At 40.8% G+C, this 19,073-nt stretch overlaps 1 protein-coding gene, 1 long non-coding RNA gene and 1 pseudogene across 2 annotated transcripts in view; 1 reads left to right on the top strand and 2 right to left on the bottom strand.

Annotated features, from left to right (window-relative positions):
- LOC117508899 (P2Y purinoceptor 2-like) overlaps positions 1-19,073 on the top strand; it is a 41,583-nt gene that overhangs the window by 9,498 nt on the left and 13,012 nt on the right. The gene's annotated exons all lie outside the window — the stretch shown is intronic.
- On the bottom strand, positions 750-11,281 carry LOC117509659. Its single transcript, XR_004560464.1, has 3 exons — positions 10,848-11,281; positions 5,074-5,076; positions 750-762 (listed from the first exon to the last, which is right to left on the bottom strand). It is a non-coding gene; the product is annotated as an uncharacterized LOC117509659 (long non-coding RNA).
- LOC117509657 lies at positions 9,606-10,795 on the bottom strand (annotated as a pseudogene).

Consider the following 19,073-nt stretch of genomic DNA (forward strand, 5'->3'; position numbering starts at 1 on the left):
TTTAGGAGGGTTTTGCGCATGAAATGAGGAGACAAAAGCTGAGCGTCCGCAACAAAGGTGGGCGGAAATGACAAATGTCCCAGGGTGGATCAGCGAATACATGAGGAAGAAAAGCGGATATAACAGGGAACAGAAGCGAAAGCGACTGCGGAGGTGCCCCCATGAGGGGCACAGCGGCCGTGATGCACTCGCTCCATTTGTGCCCACTCTGTCTGCATGCGTGACATACCATTTGTGGCCGTGCTGGGCACGCATCATATTTGTTTTGCACGCTGTCCCGGTCCGCAGCCAAGCCGCGCCAAGCCGTCGGTTGCGGATATCAACGGATGACAGGGGATATGCGGCGCGTTGGTTGTGTATGTCCTGCGTATGTCTTCAATATGTGTTCAGGCAGTGATGCGGATCTCATCCGCAGCAGGATTTTTGAGCCGCTCAGAAATCCTGGCTGCGGACATGCGTGCCTCTGCGGATGATCACGGACGTGTTCGGATGGCGGCCGACTCATACAGGAATGTTACACGGTTATTGCGGTTGTTTGGTGGATGTGGACCACTTTTGTGCGCATTCCATCCACAAATCCTCCTAAACGCCAGTGGGACAGGGCCCTTATGACCATTACACAGCCTTCATGCAAGAAATCATCAACAAAGGTGTTGCAGAGCTTGCCCCTTCAGCATCCGAAGGAGAGACTGTGTGGTACATCCCACACCATGGGGTGTACCACCCCAGGAAGCCAGGCAAACTAAGGGTTGTGTTTGATTGCTCAGCAAAATTTTGTGGCATCTCCCTAAACGACACTCTGACAGGTCCTGACTTAATCAACTCTCTGGTGGGAGTCCTTTATCGTTTTAGGAAGGAAGCAGTTGCTGTGATCTGTGACATTGAAAGGATGTTCCACCAATTCTACGTCTATCCAGAAGTTCGCAACTACCTAAGATTCCTCTGGTGGGAGGATGGACAGTTAGAAACGGAACCAAAGGAGTATAGAATGACAGTACACCTCTTTTCGGTGCCACCTCTTCTCCTGGCTGTGCTAACTTCGGCCTTAAGTATCTAGCACAGCAATGCAAAGCCAACCACCCCTCGGCATCAGCCTTTGTGGAAAAGAACTTCTATGTGGATGATGGCTTAACCAGTGTTCCAACAGTCAAAGAGGCAAAGGAACTGATTGTCGAAGTTCAACTCCAATCAAAGGGAAGTCCTCTCCTGTGTGGCACCTTCTGAAAGGGCAGTAACCACTGACCTTCTCAACCTCAATCCAGGCACAACGCCAGAAGGTCACATACTTAGCATTCAGTGGTCTATAGAGAATGACACCTTCACCTTCAACTTCGATGCAAAAGACCACCTTCCAACACACCGTGGTCTCCTGTCAGTTGTTGCCGCTCTATATGACCCATTTGGATTTGTAGCCCCCTTCACCATGAATGGAAAATGTATCCTACAAGAGCTGTGTCGTACAGGCATCGGATGGGATGATCCAATTCCAGACAATTTGCATTCACGGTGGGAGGAGTGGAAGAAGGGTCTCCAAAGGTTAAAGGAAGTCACAATACCCAGATGTTACCACCCTCAAGACTTTGGCAACATTGTAAGGGTGGAACCGCATCACTTCTCAGAAGCCAGTAATGCAGGATATGGGTCATGCTCCTACCTAAGGTACAAAAATGACAGGAACAACATCCACTGCACTCTTGGAATGGCAAAGGTGAGTGTAGCACCTTTTACAGATCACAAGCATCCCAAGGCTGGAACTCTCAGCTGCAGTCACCTCAGCCAGAATGAGTGTCATGCTGAAGGCAGAACTTGAGATGAAAATAGATGAAGAATTCTTCTGGACTGACTCCCAAGTAGTGTTGGCTTACATAAACAATGAGGCACGTAGGTTCCATGTTTTTGTGGTAAACCGTGTTCAACTGATAAGAGAGTGTACAGATCCAAATCAATGGCACTATGTTGATACAACACAAAACCCAGCTGACCATGCCTCCAGAGGTCTTCAGGCAGCAGAAATCTCCTCCGCTTCCTGGTTATCAGGGCCAAAGTTTCTGTGGGAGCAAGAGGTGCTCCCACCCCCAAAGTTCTCAACAGAATTGTTTCCTGGAGACCCAGAAGTTAAATCTATTCAAGTACTTGCAACCCAGGTCAGCGATGAGAACGATATCCTAAACCGCCTCAACCGATTTGCCATCTGGACAACACTTGTGAAAGTAGTTGCCAGAATCAAACGACTAGTGTCTAAGCGAAAACATCATGGTGACATTGTGACTGTTGAGGAACGCAGAAGAGCTACTGAGGTGTTGATCAAACTCGCTCAAAAAACAGCTTTTCCCCAAGAACTAAGGAGACTTCAAAGCAGTTGTCAAGAAGAAAATCTTGCAAGTTCAAGTCCCCTCTTTTGCCTTGACCCCATTTTGGATGGGGGACTTCTTTGCATTGGTGGAAGACTGAAAGAGTCAGCCCTCAGTCAGGAAGTGAAACACCCCTTTATTCTTCCAAAGGACAGCCACATCACTAAGTTGATCCTTTCTCACTACCATGCCCAGATCTGTCATCAGGGGCGAAGTCAAACCCTGAGGGAACTTTGAGCCAATGGATTTTGGGCTATTGGTGGGAGCAAATCAGTTGCCAAGCTGATACGCAGTTGTGTGCAATGTCGGAAGTTCAGACGACCAGCTGAGGAACAAAGAATGTCTGAACTCCCCAGAGAATGTTGTGAAGCCTCAGCTCCTTTCACATTCTGTGGCATGGATTGCTTTGGCCCATTTGTCATCAAGCAGGGTCGCAAAGAATGCAAGAGATATGGACTTATTTTCACATGCCTGTATTCTTGAGCATTCCATATCGAGATGCTGGAAGATATGTCTACTGACGCTTTTATCAATGCGTTAAGGTGCTTTATCAGCCTTAGGGGAGCTGTCTGTCAACTCCGCTGTGATCAGGGCACAGTCTTCATGGGAGCTAAAAACGAGCTCAGAGAAGCCCTTAAGCAATGTGACACAAAGGCCCTGGAAGCCTTTTTGGCAGATAAACAGTGTGAATTAATTTTCAACGCTCCATCAGCAGGTGTCTGGGAGCGCCAAATTTGAACTATTCAGAATGTGCTGAATGTTGCCCTGGCAAACTAGACAATGCATCCCTTAGAACGCTGTTCTATGAAGCGATGGCCATTGTAAACAGTCGTCCACTGAATGTTGATGGAATCAATGATCCAAGGTCACTAGAGCCTCCGACTCCAAACCATCTCATTTTGATGAAGTCTAAGGCTGCCTTACCACCTCCTGGAAAATTTGTGAAAGAAGAAATGTACGCTGCCAAAAGGTGGCGCCGAGTACAATATCTGGTCGAGCAGTTCTGGAGCCGGTGGAAGAAAGAATATCTCCTGAATGCCTCCTTAAGGCAGAAGTGGCATTTACCCCGGCGCAACCTGAAGGTAAATGACATAGTCATCATCAAAGAAGAAACTCTCCCAAGAAACGAGTGGCACCTAGGACGTGTGGTGGAAACCATAAAGGGGACTGATGGCTTAGTTCGTCAAGCTAAGGTGCAAGTGGGAAAACGGAAGCTAACAGGGAAGAGATACCATTCCTCTAAACCCTCAGTCATTGAACGACCAATTCAGAAGCTTGTACTCCTTCTTGAGGGTCAATAATTGGCTGACAATTCAAAGATACACTTACATCAGACATGTTAGACTGATTCATTACGGTGACCTACAGCCCATTTGTGACCGACCTATAGCTTTATGTGTATTGTTTATTTATAGTCGAGAAATCATGTATGATTGTGTTGTTGAGCTCATTCATCATAACATGATTTGGTGGGAGTGTAAGTGGCAGCCAAGCTGTCACTTCAGCTCTGTCAATGTCATGAAGGGGTTAAAAGCTCTGCACCCCGTAACCTCTGTGGTGAGATTAAAAAAAAAAAAAATTCCCAGGGAAGTTCTCTCACACTCACCTCTGCGTCAGCTCAACATGGTATGTTAATATTTCTGTTGGTTGCTAATTGCATAGTTTGTACAGTGTATGATATTTGTGGATGTTTTTTTTGGTTGGTTTGTCACCGTGAGGTTGTGGGGGAGGCTGGCTCGGTCTGAACGTTTTGCACCCTTGGTGAGCTGAGCGAGGTACGTGAGCTTGGAGTGTGGGTTTCATGGGTGTTGCAGTGTGGAATTTTGGAATTTGTGTACACCGGCATGGTGTTATATTTGTGTTTATGTCTGTGTTCTTAATTTCCTTATAGTTTCACGGTGCTTGCATGACGAGATGGCAAATAAATTAATTGCACCTGTTATCGAAACTCTCTGCTTTCATCATTGACGCCAAGGGCTGTAACAGAAAGGTGTCGCTGGTGTTTTGAACAGCTATTTTCGTAGCACTGCAGTTGCTGTATGGTGTTAGCCTGGTAGCTAACTAGGTAAGTGGCCTCCTTTAGGGACCTTCAGATGAATGGACCTTCAGAATAATAATCTGTCCCCCATTTATTACATCTTGATCTCACCCTCCTCCATCTCCTCGAGATGCATCAATTTTGCTTATTGGACGAGTGTATAAGCTCCAACAGAAACAAAAATGTATATTAGGGTTTCCAAACATTTTTGACCTTTAAGGCAGATAACTTTTGCGAATAAAGTTAACCAAATTACATTTAGTGAAAGCTAATTAGCCTGCTCATGGTTTTCAAAGTTAGCTGGAAAAAGAATCCGCTACAAAAAGGTTAGCTTATCGTCGGCCTTCCACCTCCTCCCTGCTGCTAATGAAATAGCGGACTGCTAACTATAGATGCACGGCCAATCAGCTATAGAGCCCATAATAAACTAAATGTTATTATCATTATCACTTGCACCACATAAGCGCATAAAACTATAATATGCATATGTCGCGGACATGAACGAGTGAAGCTCATCCACATCTCACCATGTCATTTAGGTTCTTCAGATTTTATTTTGAGTAAATGCTTCAGGGGAGCATTAGCATGGACAAAAAAACCATTCACCTTCAAACCTTTCAGACCCCCCACCTTTTTAAGCATTTTTCTTTATTTGCCTCTCACATGCCTGGAAAAGCTCCTCACCATCTAACCCTGTCCTTTAGGTCCTTCAGACTTTTTCAGTAAAATGGTTCTTGGGAGCATGAGCATGACTAAAACCTTTTAGCTTCTGGGGGGCTCAATATTGTCATATAAATTGTCATGTAAATGTCACTTATATACATGCTGTCCATATTCTTGAGCCGCTTAGGTGGGTAGGGAGAGTTCCCATGGGATAAAAATAGCTTTCAACCTACCATCCCTGGTTGTCAAGACCAGGCACCTAACCCTAACACACACTCTCTCTCTCTCTCTCTCTCTCTCTCTCTCTATTATATATATATATATATATATATATATATATATATATATATATATAGCAACACTTTTGGTTTTGCTCCCATTTTGTATGAGATGAACTCAACTATCTAAAACTTTTTCCACATACACAATATCACCATTTCCCTCAAATACTGTGCACAAACCAGTCTAACTCTGTGATAGTGAGCACTTCTCCTTTGCTGAGATAATCCATCCCACCTCACAGGTGTGCCATATCAAGATGCTGATTAGACACCATGATTAGTGCACAGGTGTGCCTTAGACTGCCCACAATAAAAGGCCACTCTGAAAGGTGCGGTTTTGTTTTATTGGGGGGGGATACCAGTCAGTATCTGGTGTGACCACCATTTGCCTCATGCAGTGCAACACATCTCCTTTGCATCATCCGTGAAGAGAACACCTCTCCAAAGTGCCAAACAGCAGTGAATGTGAGCATTTGCCCACTCAAATCGGTTACGACGACGAACTGGAGTCAGGTCGAGACCCCGATGAGGACGACGAGCATGCAGATGAGCTTCCCTGAGACAGTTTCTGACAGTTTGTGCAGAAATTCTTTGGTTATGCAAACCGATTGTTCCAGCAGCTGTCCGAGTGGCTGGTCTCAGACGATCTTGGAGGTGAACATGCTGGATGTGGAGGTCCTGGGCTGGTGTGGTTACACGTGGTCTGCGGTTGTGAGGCTGGTTGGATGTACTGCCAAATTCTCTGAAACGCCTTTGGAGACGGCTTATGGTAGAGAAATGAACATTCAATACACGAGCAACAGTTCTGGTTGACATTCCTGCTGTCAGCATGCCAACTGCACGCTCCCTCAAATCTTGCGACATCTGTGGAATTGTGCTGTGTGATAAAACTGCACCTTTCAGAGTGGCCTTTTATTGTGGGCAATCTAAGGCACACCTGTGCACTAATCATGGTGTCTAATCAGCATCTTGATATGGCACACCTGTGAGGTGGGATGGATTATCTCAGCAAAGGAGAAGTGCTCACTATCACAGATTTAGACTGGTTTGTGAACAATATTTGAGGGAAATGGTGATATTGTGTATGTGGAAAAAGTTTTAGATCTTTGAGTTCATCTCATATAAAATGGGAGCAAAACCAAAAGTGTTGCATTTATATTTTTGTTGAGTGAGCAAAACCAAAAGTGTTGCGTTTATATTTTTGTTGAGTATATATATGTATATATGTGTGTGTGTATATATGTGTGTGTACCTCAGTAAACACTAGTAGAGTTCCACCTTAGATTTGGAATGTATAATAGAAGATATACCTTACTGAATTTTCATATCAATATGATGTACAATATGATTTGACAAAAAGTGCAGCAACAGTGAAAATTAAACATTCTTAAACAAAACAGTAATAATACCGCACTCATTTTGCACTCATCATAAGGTTAGGATACTGTGCCCTCCAAAAGTATTGGAACACTTGGAATTTCACACATTTTAATTTGTTTATGCCATTTTAAATACAAGAAATACAAAAATAATAATAATAATTTCTAAAATGATTTTCCTCAAACTCAAACTGAAAGCAACTCTCTAAAACATGATAAAACCTGTAAACCTGTAAATAATAATATATTTCTCCTCGAATGGTCGAGATTTAATAATTGGAAGTTATTAGTATTAAGTTATACTAGAGAAATAGTTAAGAACCTCATCAGTAAATTGATACGTAAAGGAAGAGTCAGACGACATCGACGAAGTGTCAGTATCAAGCGGCGGCTTCAAAGCCAAAGTGGTGTGTTGTAGTAAAGTGGAAGTTGATTAGTCGTAATAAGCAAACTAGAAGGAATGTTGAGCCGATAATTACGTGAAGGCCGTGGAATCCTGTGGCAACGAAAAATGTAGAACCATATACACTATCTGCGATTGTAAAAGGTGCTTCATAATATTCTATAGCTTGAAGAAGGGTAAAGTAAAAGCCTAGAAGGATGGTAAGGGTTAAGGCTTGAATTGCTTCTTTATGATTTCCTTGAGTTAGGCTATGATGTGTTCATGTTACGGTCACACCAGAAGCGAGTAGAACAGCAGTATTAAGAAGGGAGACTTCGAAAGGGTTTAGGGGTATAATACCTGTTGGGGGTCAATGACCGCCGATTTCAGGGGTTGGAGCAAGGCTGGAGTGGAAGAAGGCTCAGAAGAATCCTAGGAAAAAGAAGACTTCTGATGTAATAAATAGAATTATGCCATAACGTAGGTTTTTTTGGACTGGAGGTGTATGGTAACCTAAATATGTGCTTTCTCGTACAACGTCTCGTCATCATTGATATATAGTGAGAAGAAGAAGGATTAAGCCTATAAGTAATAATTTGGAAGAATTATAGTGGAATCATATAATTAAGCCTGTTGTCAGGAGGAGGGCGGATGAGGCGCCTGTAAGTGGTCATGGGCTGGGGTCGACTATGTGGAATGCATGTGCATGATGAGTCATTAAACGTTTTCTTGTAAATATAGGCTTAGAAGAAGAACAAAAACGTATGCGTGGATTATAGCAACAGCAATTTCTAACAATGAGAGGAGGGCGAGGAGTATTAGGGTAAATATAGCAGTTAATGTAGAGATTGTTAGGAGTTTAAAGGTTGCGGTAGCGATGAGGTGAATAAGTAGATGTCCGGCTGTAAGGTTGGCTGTGAGACGGACGCCCAAGGCTAATGGACGGATGAGTAGACTTACTGTTTCAATAATTACTAGAATGGGAATTAAAAGAGGTGGTGTGCTTTCGGGCAGTAAGTGTCCTAGGGCTTTAGTGCTATTATTTCGAAATCCTGTTAGGACTGTGGCCATTCATAAAGGAACAGCAAAGCCAAGGTTGATTGATAATTGTGTGGTTGGGGTAAATGTAAAAGGGAGGAGGCCTAAAGTATTAATGGAAATTAGGAATAAAAAGAGGGTTAGGAGTAGAAGTGTTCATTTATGTCCTGGTTTATTAATAGGTTGTATAAGTTGAATAATAAATTGTTTAATTCAATATATTTGAATTGTGGTGAATCGGTTTTTTGTTCAACGAGAGGATTTAGGTTTAATAATAAGTAAGGGGAAACATAGGGCAATGATAATTAATGGAAGGCCTATAAGAAGTGGGCTTTCAAACTGGTCAAAAAGGTTCATGTGGACAATTGGTTAATATATAATTAATTTTAAAACTAGAGTAGATTGGGGGAGGGAGTATGGAAGGGTCATTAGGCTTGTGTTAAGTTAATATTATGTTCAGGTTCAAGTTCAGTGAATTGAGTTTTCTTTATTTTCGGAGAGACTGGGTATATTAATATAGGTGCTTATTATAATTAAAGTTATAGGGATAATTAAAATGATTCAGGAAAAAAGGAGGTATTTTAATCAGGGGTTTGGGTTAAGTTGAGGCATTGCTTAGGCATGTTTGAATAAGACCATATTTAGGACTCACTTTGAGTCTCTACTCAGTCTTTGAAGTACTGTAAAGGTAGGGCTTCAACAACAATTGGTATAAAGCTGTGATTTGCGCCACAGATTTCAGAACACTGACCATAAAAAACCCCTGGAAGTGATGCTACTAATGCTGTTTGGTTTAGTCGTCCTGGAACGGCATCTATTTTAATTCCTAAGGTTTGAATGGTTCAAGAGTGAATTACGTCATCTGCTGTAATTAAGAGTCGAATAGGGGTTTTAAAAGGTATAACCATACGGTGGTCTACATCTAAAAGGTGAAATTCTCCATGTATTAGGTCATTAGTTGGAATTATATAGGAAGAGAATTCTAAGTTGCTTTGATCAGTATATTCATAGGTTCAATATCATTGGTGACCAACAGCTTAAATAGTTAAAGAAGGGAAGTTTAGTTCTTCTATTAAATATAAGATTCGTAGGGATGGAAGGGCCAATGAAATAAGAATTAGGGCGGGGATTATAGTTCAGATCGTTTCAGCTACATTAGAGTCTAGGATAAATTTATTATAGGTCTTAGTAGAGGTTAAGGTGAATAAAATATAAAGTACAAAAGAGCTAATAAAGATAATTACAATTAAGCCTGAATCGTGGAAGAGTAATAACTTTTCTATGTGAGGGGATGTAGCATCTTGAAAACTAAGTTGGGCAGCTAGAGGCATGTAGGGCTCGTAAGGCTTTAACTTACAACTTCGTTATGACAAAACGATATAATTTTTACTAGGGCTCTAGTAAGGTGGCCGAGATAGGTGGCAAATTGTAAATTTGTCCACGGAGGATATCCCTCCCCTTATTTGTCCCGGGGGGCTCCCCCGCCTTCATTCCCCCCAGGCGGGGGAGCCTAGGTGAATTCTTGTTGGTTTAAGTGCTTAGCTGTTAACTAAGAGGTTGTGGGATCGAAGCCCGCTCATCTAGTATAAAGATTTTAGCTTAATTAAAGTGTCTGTTTTGCATACAGGAGATGTGGGTTTATGTCCTACAAGTCTTATAGGGGGAGTACCTAGTAGTGTATTAATTAGTGAATTATTAAGTAGAAGTAATGCTAGTGTGAGGGGAAGGAAGGTTTTTCATGTGAGATGTATAAGTTGATCATAACGGAATCGAGGGTAGGATGCTCGGACTCATAGGAATAAAAGGGAGATAATGAGTATTTTGGTTGTAATAAGGTGTGTGGAGATGTCTGGTATAAGGTGTCGGTGAGTAGTGCCTAGAAAGAAAATTGTTGTGAGGGTGCTTATTAAAAGGATGTTGGAGTATTCGGCTAGGAAGAATAAGGCAAATGGTCCTCCTGCATATTCTACGTTATATCCAGAGACTAGTTCGGATTCTCCTTCTGTTAGGTCGAAGGGTGTTCGGTTGGTTTCTGCTAAGGTTGAGGTAAACCATATTATTGCGAGGGGTCAGGTGAATAGAAAAATGGTATTTTTTCTTGGGTTACGCTAAAGCTTGTTAGGGAAAAGTTTCCTGTTATAAGGAGTAGGTTAAGTAAAATTAAGGCTAAGACGACTTCGTAGGAGATGGTTTGAGCAACGGCTCGTAGGGCTCCTATAAGGGCGTATTTAGAGTTGGAGGCTCATCCGGAACCTAGGAGTGAGTAGACTGCAAGGCTGGAGAGGGCAAGGATAAGAAGTACTGGGAGGTTAAGGTTGATTGTTGGGGTTGGAAGAGGTATAGGAGTTCATAATAGTAATGCTAATGATAGTGCAAGTATAGGGGTTAGGAGAAAGAGATAGTGGGAGGAAGATGAAGGTTTAATTGGCTCTTTAATGAATAGTTTTATTCCGTCTGCAAAAGGTTGTATTACTCCGTAGGGGCCTACAATGTTTGGGCCTTTTCGAGTTTGTATGTAGCCTAGGATTTTTCGTTCAGCTAAGGTTAGGAATGCTACGGTTAGGAGAATTGGAATAATAAGGGTTAATAAATTAGTTATAGTAATCATAGTTAAGGAGAAGAGTTGAACTTCTTTTGAAGGGGTTTAGGTCCTTTGCATTACCTATACTGCTACCTTAACATTATCTCGAGTGTTGTGTTATGTCTTGTTAACACTTTAGGTTAAATAAGTGTTTAGGGATAGGGCTTAAATGTTTTATTGGCCTTCTTTATTTGGTCCTTTCGTACTGAAGAAAAGCAAGTTATAGATATAAACTGACCTGAATTGCTTCGGTCTGAACTCAGATCACGTAGGACTTTAATCGTTGAACAAACAAACCCTTAACTGCGGTTGCACTGTTAGGATGTCCTGATCCAACATCGAGGTCGTAAACTTTCTTGTCGATAGGGGCTATTGAAGAAAATTGCGCTGTTATCCCTAGGGTAACTTGGTTCATTAATCAGTTGTACTGGGTCTTGATGGTCAGAAATTCTGTTAATTAGAACTGTCGTTCGTGTTTTAGGAGTTTCATTCCTTATGAGGGTTGTATTGTTCTTCATGGTCGCCCCAACCAAAAACAGGTTTTAAGTGATATGGGTTTGTGAATATTCTTAGTCTGTTTGAAGCTCCATAGGGTCTTCTCGTCTTATAGGAGAATCTTCGTTTCTGCACGAAGAGAATAATTTAATTGATGGGAAAATAGAGACAGTTGAATCCTCGTGATGCCATTCTTACAGGTCTTTAATTAAAAGACAAGTGATTACGCTACCTTTGTACAGTTATGTTACTGCAGCCGTTAAATAATATCACAGGGCAGACGGGACTTCTTATAAGTTCGAGAAGCGATGTTTTTGGTAAACAGGCGGGATTCTTGTTTGCCGAGTTCCTTTACTTTCTTTTTATCTTTCCTTTGATGCACACCTGTGTGGGTTTTATGGTTTGGTAAAATAAGTTATCTGGTGATTTATATAGTTTTTAATTCTCTCTGGTGGGAGGCCGAGTAAGTATCAGTCGATATTCGGGGGTGATGAACAGTGGTGCGGGGAGAGGCATGTGCCTCTTATTACTCATACTAGCATTATTTTTACCATAGGGTGGTATAGCTTAATAGGTTGGGGGGAATAAGTTAATTTATCGGGATTTGGTGTTAATGGTTTGAGCTTTAACGCTTTCTCTAAAGGTGGCTGGTGTTAAGCCTACTTTAATGGTAATATTATAAATTATGAACTTTATCCTGTTTAGCAGTTGTTTCTGTTATCAAAGGGGCTGTCCCCCATTTGATGACTCTTGTAAGTCTTATGGTTCTATAGGTGAAATTAGGGTTTACAAGGCTGAACTTTTATTCATTTCTTAAGCAACCAGCTATTACTACATTCGGTAGATGTGTCGTCTCTACTTGAGGTTCTTCCTACTCTTTTGCCACAGAGATTGGGATAATCCTTTAAAATTGATGGCCTGAAGTAGCTCATGTAGTTTCGGGGAATGAAGCTGAAGGAGGTCTGTGCTTATTAGACTAGCTAGTCCATGATGCAAAAGGTACGGGGGTTAAGGCCTACTTTTTAGTGCTGACATATTTATTTCAATTCTTTTTCAGCATTCCCTTGTGGTACTTTTTCTATAGTTCGTTTAACTTTTTCTATCGTCTATACTAAAGAGGTAAATATTTTGTTAGTGTTTTTAGGTTATTTATATAATTATATGTGTATGTGTTTCGACTAGCAATGGTGCGTGTCAAGGTAGTCCTGTTAGAGGACATCTTCTCAGTGTAAGGGAGATGCTTTGTTTTAGCTATACTTTGTTTTTCAAGTACACTTTCTAGTACACTTACCTTGTTACGACTTACCTCCCCTTATCCTTTTGAGTGCGGCTTATGTTAGGATTAGTAGTTGGATGGTGAGGGAGACGGGCGGTATGTACATGCTTTAGGGCTGGTTTCAGTAGGCTATTCTAAGCTTACTTACTTCTAAATCCTCCTTCTTAAGCATTTTTCAGTGCTTATTTCGTGTTCCCTGGGAGGGAATGTAGCCCATTTTGCACCCTTTCATAGGCTACGCCTCGACCTGACGTTCTGAAGGAGATTAAACTATGCCTAGTGTTGATCTTTTTAAGATAGACTGAAGACGGCGGTATATAAGCTGAATGCAAGAAAGGGTAAGGTAAAACGTGGATTATCGGTTATGAAACAGGCTCCTCTAGGTGGAGTAAAGCACCGTCAGGTCTTTTGGTTTTTAAGCGGTAGCTCGTAGTGCCCTGGCGGTAACAAAGTTTAGGACTAAGCATAGTGGGGTGTCTAATCCCAGTTTGTGCTGTAGTTTACATGGTATCAAAGAAATAAAGTTTCTTTCTGAATTGGGCTTCTATTATGATTTAGGTTTATACAGCTGTGGTTATATTTGACTTTATCTGTTTGTAAATTAACCACCCTTTGTGCCGGGTTTATCAACTCTAGTTATTCGTGTAACCGCGGCGGCTGGCACAAATTTGACCAACTATATTTACTATAACTAGGTCAGGTTTTCACCTATTGCCTAATATTAGTTACTGCTGTGTCCTTTGGAGGTGTGGCTAAGCAAGATGTTGTGGGCTGCAGGTGCGTGCCTGATATCTGCTCCATTAGTCTTTTAGGGTTATGGGCATTCTCACTGGTGGATGGAGATTTGCATGTATAATCTTAGTAAAAGTTGATAATAAAACTAGGACCAAATTTTTAGTTAAGGCATGTGGGATTTAATGTGTTTATTGTTAGAAATAGGGAAATAGGTGTTTAAAGTTTAGGAGGGTTTTAATGGAAGTTCTTAGAATATATAGGGTTAAGGTAGTTTACGGTGGAAATAGGGTTCAAGGACTGTTGTGGCTGCTAAAGGGGTGGGGGAATTTATGTACTAATACAAGATATGAACAAGGTACATAAAAAAAATCTAGAAGATTTTGGGTAAAAATGGTTAAACTCGATAAATTAGGGTTATAGAATTAAGCCAGATTTTAGGTTATTGTGTAAAAATTTTATTAAAAATGAATAAAATGATGAATTGTTTAAAAATACCACATTTGTGTGGAGGGTGTGGTGCAACTGTTTTTGATGGTTCAGGTATAGGTTATATAGAATAAAATAATTAAGGTATATATAAGGGGATATAATTAAGCCTAATTTTAGATTAAGCCAAAGAAATACTTAAAGAACTATAGAACGGGGGGAATAATTGTGTGTTATATGTTTAGGGTATATAATTAAGGAAGTTACTACTTTGTTTGGTTAGTAAATTTATATATTTAGGTAGTTGATGTATTGTATTTGATCAAATTATAAGCCTAAGTTTATAATATATTTATTTGAATTGTTGAATGGTTTTGTTTTGATTGATTTTTGGATAAGCCTAATTTTACTAGTTAGGGGGTTTGGGGGAACAAACGCAAAATACTCCGGGGGGGAAACAATGGAATGATTGATGAAAGAGAAAATATTATGTACTAGTACAGTATATGCAATCCCTTGTTTCAAAGTTTGAGTGAATGATCTGAATTTCCAAATGCAAGAAAAAATGTACCAGCTTGATTGTCATTGACGCTCTGCACTCTGAAATGCGGGGGAAAGGTTACCAAAAAAAAAAAACCCAGGCACTTTAGAGAGAACGCTCGGCTGATGGGATCATGGGTAATCGCCATTAACACATTTCAATCGAAGCACATATTCACTGGGTGACGCGATGATCGGTGAGATGTTCCTGAGATGATTCTACACCCCAGGCACCATAGAGAGAACGCCCGGCTGATGGGATCATGGGTAATAAGTGGGTAAAGTGCGCAGTGTGTGTTAAACGCATTCTGGGTTGGGGATACTTGTGAGAAATGTACCTGAGATTTCTCAGACAGGTATAAGATGATATGCTATTAAAATTATTTATAGATTTTGGAAATGCAATAATATTTATTTTTAGAATCTTGATTAAGGTATAATTAAGTAGGGTAATTTCACTGTTATTTGTGTTGAGAAATATGGTTGTGATATAAACTTGAAAGTTATGTCGAAAGAAATGGGTGTGTCATTAACAAGGAAATAATTCGTTGTATATGACTTTTTTGATGGGTTTCTTGGGTAATATCAATTAATGTTCGAGAAAAATGAGTGTCCTAATACATGCATAATATGTATTAGTACATTAACATGCTTAAAAGCGAGAGAAACTCGAGATCATTATAAGGCATAATGTTCTAGAGTTTAGGTTGGAGTGTGTAGTTGTTTAAGTTTTTACGAGTTTATGGATTTTTTGATCAAATACACTCAACAAAAATATAAACGCAAAACTTTTGGTTTTGCTCCCATTTTGTATGAGATGAACTCAAAGATCTAAATCTTTTTCCACATACACAATATCACCATTTCTCTCAAATATTGTTCACAAACCAGTCTAAATCTGTGATAGTGAGCACTTCTCCTTTGCTGAGAAAATCCATCCCACCTCACAGGTGTGCCATACCAAGATGCTGATTAGACACCATGATTAATCAATCAATCAATCAATCAACTTTTTTCTTATATAGCGCCAAATCACAACAAACAGTTGCCCCAAGGTGCTCCATATTGCAAGGCAAGGCCATACAATAATTATGAAAAACCCCAACGGTCAAAACGACCCCCTATGAGCAAGCACTTGGCAACAGTGGGAAGGAAAAACTCCCTTTTAACAGGAAGAAACCTCCAGCAGAACCAGGCTCAGGGAGGGGCAGTCTTCTGCTGAGACTGGTTGGGGCTGAGGGAAAAAACCAGGAAAAGGACATGCCGTGAAGGGGGGCAGAGATCGATCACTAATGATTAAATGCAGAGTGATGCATACAGAGCAAAAAGAGAAAGAAACAGTGCATCATGGGAACCCCCCCACAATCTACGTCTAAAGCAGCATAACCAAGGGATGGTCCAGGGTCACCCGATCCAGCCCTAACTATAAGCCTTAGCGAAAAGGAAAGTTTTAAGCCTAATCTTAAAAGTAGAGAGGGTATCTGTCTCCCTGATCTGAATTGGGAGCTGGTTCCACAGGAGAGGAGCCTGAAAGCTGAAGGCTCTGCCTCCCATTCTACTCTTACAAACCCTAGGAACTACAAGTAAGCCCGCAGTCTGAGAACGAAGCGATCTAATGGGGTAATATGGTACTACGAGGTCCCTAAGATAAGATGGGACCTGATTATTCAAAACCTTATAAGTAAGAAGAAGAATTTTAAATTCTATTCTAGAATTAACAGGAAGCCAATGAAGAGAGGCCAACACGGGTGAGATATGCTCTCTCCTGCTAGTCCCCGTCAGTACTCTAGCTGCAGCATTCTGAACCAACTGAAGGCTTTTTAGGGAACTTTTAGGACAACCTGATAATAATGAATTACAATAGTCCAGCCTAGAGGAAATAAATGCATGAATTAGTTTTTCAGCATCACTCTGAGACAAGACCTTTCTGATTTTAGAGATATTGCGTAAATGCAAAAAGGCAGTCCTACATATTTGTTTAATATGCGCTTTGAATGACATATCCTGATCAAAAATGACTCCAAGATTTCTCACAGTATTACTAGAGATCAGGGAAATGCCATCCAGAGTAACGATCTGGTTAGACACCATGCTTCTAAGATTTGTGGGGCCAAGTACAATAACTTCAGTTTTATCTGAGTTTAAAAGCAGGAAATTAGAGGTCATCCATGTCTTTATGTCTGTAAGACAATCCTGCAGTTTAGCTAATTGGTGTGTATCCTCTGGCTTCATGGATAGATAAAGCTGGGTATCATCTGCGTAACAATGAAAATTTAAGCAATACCGTCTAATAATACTGCCTAAGGGAAGCATGTATAAAGTGAATAAAATTGGTCCTAGCACAGAACCTTGTGGAACTCCATAATTAACTTTAGTCTGTGAAGAAGATTCCCCATTTACATGAACAAACTGTAATCTATTAGACAAATATGATTCAAACCACCGCAGCGCAGTGCCTTTAATACCTATGACATGCTCTAACCTCTGTAATAAAATTTTATGGTCAACAGTATCAAAAGCAGCACTGAGGTCCAACAGAACAAGCACAGAGATAAGTCCACTGTCCGAAGCCATAAGAAGATCATTTGTAACCTTCACTAATGCTGTTTCTGTACTATGATGAATTCTAAAACCTGACTGAAACTCTTCAAATAGACCATTCCTCTGCAGGTGATCAGTTAGCTGTTTTACAACTACCCTCTCAAGAATCTTTGAGAGAAAAGGAAGGTTGGAAATTGGCCTATAATTAGCTAAGATAGCTGGGTCAAGTGATGGCTTTTTAAGTAATGGTTTAATTACTGCCACCTTAAAGGCCTGTGGTACATAACCAACTAACAAAGATAGATTGATCATATTTAAGATTGAAGCATTAAATAATGGTAGGACTTCCTTGAGCAGCCTGGCAGGAATGGGGTCCAATAAACATGCCGATGGTTTGGACGAAGCAACCAATGAAAATAACTCAGACAGAACAACCGGAGAGAAAGAGTCTAACCAAATACCTGCATCACTGAAAGCAGCCAAAGATAACGATACATCTTTGGGATGGTTATGAGTAATTTTTTCTCTAATAGTCAAAATTTTGTTAGCAAAGAAAGTCATGAAGTCATTACTAGTTAAAGTTAATGGAATACTCAGCTCAATAGAGCTCTGACTCTTTGTCAGCCTAGCTACAGTGCTGAAAAGAAACCTGAGGTTATACTTATTTTCTTCAATTAGTGATGAGTAGAAAGATGTCCTAGCTTTACGGAGGGCTTTTTTATAGAGCAACAAACTCTTTTTCCAGGCTAAGTGAAGATCTTCTAAATTAGTGAGACGCCATTTCCTCTCCAACTTACGGGTTATCTGCTTTAAGCTACGAGTTTGTGAGTTATACCACGGAGTCAGACACTTCTGATTTAAAGCTCTCTTTTTCAGAGGAGCTACAGCATCCAAAGTTGTCTTCAAAGAGGATGTAAAACTATTGACGAGATACTCTAACTCCCTTACAGAGTTTAGGTAGCTACTCTGCTCTGTGTTGGTATATGACATTAGAGAACATAACGAAGGAATCATATCCTTAAACCTAGTTACAGCGCTTTCTGAAAGACTTCTAGTGTAATGAAACTTATTCCCCACTGCAGGGTAGTCCATCAGGGTAAATGTAAATGTTATTAAAAAATGATCAGACAGAAGGGAGTTTTCAGGAAATACTGTTAAGTCTTCTATTTCCATACCATAAGTCAGAACAAGATCTAAGATATGATTAAAGTGGTGGGTGGACTCATTTACTTTTTGAGCAAAGCCGATAGAGTCTAATAATAGATTAAATGCAGTGTTGAGGCTGTCATTCTCAGCAGTAACGACCAGGTGGACGATAGATAATAACAAATAAAACTGGCTTTTGGGACTTCCAATTTGGATGGACAAGACTAAGAGTCAAGCTTTCAAATGAATTAAAGCTCTGTCTAGGTTTTTGATTAATTAATAAGCTGGAATGGAAGATTGCTGCTAATCCTCCGCCCCGGCCCGTGCTGCGAGCATTCTGACAGTTAGTGTGACTCGGGGGTGTTGACTCATTTAAACTAACATATTCATCCTGCTGTAACCAGGTTTCTGTTAGGCAGAATAAATCAATACGTTGATCAATTATTATATCATTTACCAACAGGGACTTAGAAGAGAGAGACCTAATGTTTAATAGACCACATTTAACTGTTTTAGTCTGTGGTGCAATTGAAGGTGCTATATTATTTTTTCTTTTTGAATTTTTATGCTTAAATAGATTTTTGCTGGTTATTGGTGGTCTGGGAGCAGGCACCGTCTCTACGGGGATGGGGCAACGAGGGGATGGCAGGGGGAGAGAAGCTGCAGAGAGGTGTATAAGACCACAGCTCTGCCTCCTGGTCCCAACGCTGGACAGTCACAGTTTGGAGGATCCAAGAAAATTGGCCAGATTTCTAGAAATGAGAGCTGCTCCGTCTAAAGTGGGATGGATGCCGTCTCTCCTAACAAGACCAGGTTTTCCCCAGAAGCTTTGCCAATTATCAATGAAGCCCACCTCATTTTTTGGACACCACTCAGACAGCCAGCAATTCGAGGAGAACATGCGGCTAAACATGTCACTCCTGGTCTGATTGGGGAGGGGCCCAGAGAAAACAACAGAGTCCGACATTGTTTTTGCAAAGTTACACACCGATTTAATGTTAATTTTAGTGACCTCCGATTGGCGTAACCGAGTGTCATTACTGCCGACGATTAGTGCACAGGTGTGCCTTAGACTGCCCACAATAAAAGGCCACTCTGAAAGGTGCAGTTTTATCACACAGCACAATGCCACAGATGTCGCAAGATTTGAGGGAGCATGCAGTTGGCATGCTGACAGCAGGAATGTCAACCAGAGATGTTG

Source organism: Thalassophryne amazonica, chromosome 4 (assembly GCF_902500255.1).
Source record: "Thalassophryne amazonica chromosome 4, fThaAma1.1, whole genome shotgun sequence".
Lineage (NCBI taxonomy): Eukaryota > Metazoa > Chordata > Actinopteri > Batrachoidiformes > Batrachoididae > Thalassophryne > Thalassophryne amazonica.